Source organism: Pseudoliparis swirei, chromosome 16 (genome assembly GCF_029220125.1).
Source record: "Pseudoliparis swirei isolate HS2019 ecotype Mariana Trench chromosome 16, NWPU_hadal_v1, whole genome shotgun sequence".
NCBI lineage: Eukaryota > Metazoa > Chordata > Actinopteri > Perciformes > Liparidae > Pseudoliparis > Pseudoliparis swirei.
The window spans coordinates 1,391,781-1,393,303 of record NC_079403.1 but is presented as its reverse complement, the minus strand read 5'-3'; positions in this window follow the sequence as shown (position 1 = coordinate 1,393,303).

The window sequence follows — 1,523 nt, the reverse complement described above, 5'->3', positions numbered from 1 at the left end:
TGTGTGTGAGTATCAGTGTGTGTATCTGTGTGTGTGAGTATCAGTGTGTGTATCTGTGTGTGTGAGTATCAGTGTGTATCTGTGTGTGTGAGTATCAGTGTGTGTATCTGTGTGTGTGAGTATCAGTGTGTGTGAGAGTATCAGTGTGTGTGAGAGTATCAGTGTGTGTATCTGTGTGTGTGAGTATCAGTGTGTATCTGTGTGTGTGAGTATCAGTGTGTGTATCTGTGTGTGTGAGTATCAGTGTGTGTATCTGTGTGTGAGTATCAGTGTGTATCTGTGTGTGTGAGTATCAGTGTGTGTATCTGTGTGTGTGAGTATCAGTGTGTGTATCTGTGTGTGTGAGTATCAGTGTGTGTATCTGTGTGTGTGTATCAGTGTGTATCTGTGTGTGTGAGTATCAGTGTGTGTATCTGTGTGTGTGAGTATCAGTGTGTGTATCTGTGTGTGTGTGAGTATCAGTGTGTGTATCTGTGTGTGTGAGTATCAGTGTGTGTATCTGTGTGTGTGAGTATCAGTGTGTGTGAGTATCAGTGTGTGTATCTGTGTGTGTGTGAATATCAGTGTGTGTATCTGTGTGTGAGTATCAGTGTGTGTATCTGTGTGTGTGAGTGTCAGTGTGTGTATCTGTGTGTGAGTATCAGTGTGTGTATCTGTGTGTGAGTATCAGTGTGTGTATCTGTGTGTGTGAGTATCAGTGTGTGTGAGTATCAGTGTGTGTATCTGTGTGTGTGAGTATCAGTGTGTGTATCTGTGTGTGTGAGTATCAGTGTGTGTATCTGTGTGTGTGAGTATCAGTGTGTGTGAGTATCAGTGTGTATCTGTGTGTGTGAGTATCAGTGTGTGTGTGTGAGTATCAGTGTGTGTGAGTATCAGTGTGTATCTGTGTGTGTGAGTATCAGTGTGTGTGAGTATCAGTGTGTGTATCTGTGTGTGTGTGAGTATCAGTGTGTGTGTGAGTGTCAGTGTGTGTGTGAGAGTATCAGTGTGTGTATCTGTGTGTGAGTGTCAGTGTGTGTATCTGTGTGTGTGAGTATCAGTGTGTGTATCTGTGTGTGTGAGTATCAGTGTGTGTATCTGTGTGTGTGAGTATCAGTGTGTGTATCTGTGTGTGTGAGTATCAGTGTGTGTATCTGTGTGTGTGAGTATCAGTGTGTGTGTGAGAGTATCAGTGTGTGTATCTGTGTGTGTGTGAGAGTATCAGTGTGTGTATCTGTGTGTGTGAGTGTCAGTGTGTGTATCTGTGTGTGTGAGTTCAGTGTGTGTATCTGTGTGTGTGTGAGTATCAGTGTGTGTATCTGTGTGTGTGAGTTCAGTGTGTGTATCTGTGTGTGAGTGTCAGTGTGTGTATCTGTGTGTGAGTATCAGTGTGTGTATCTGTGTGTGTGAGTATCAGTGTGTGTGTGAGAGTATCAGTGTGTGTATCTGTGTGTGTGAGAGTATCAGTGTGTGTATCTGTGTGTGTGAGTGTCAGTGTGTGTATCTGTGAGTGTCAGTGTGTGTATCTGTGTGTGTGAGTTCAG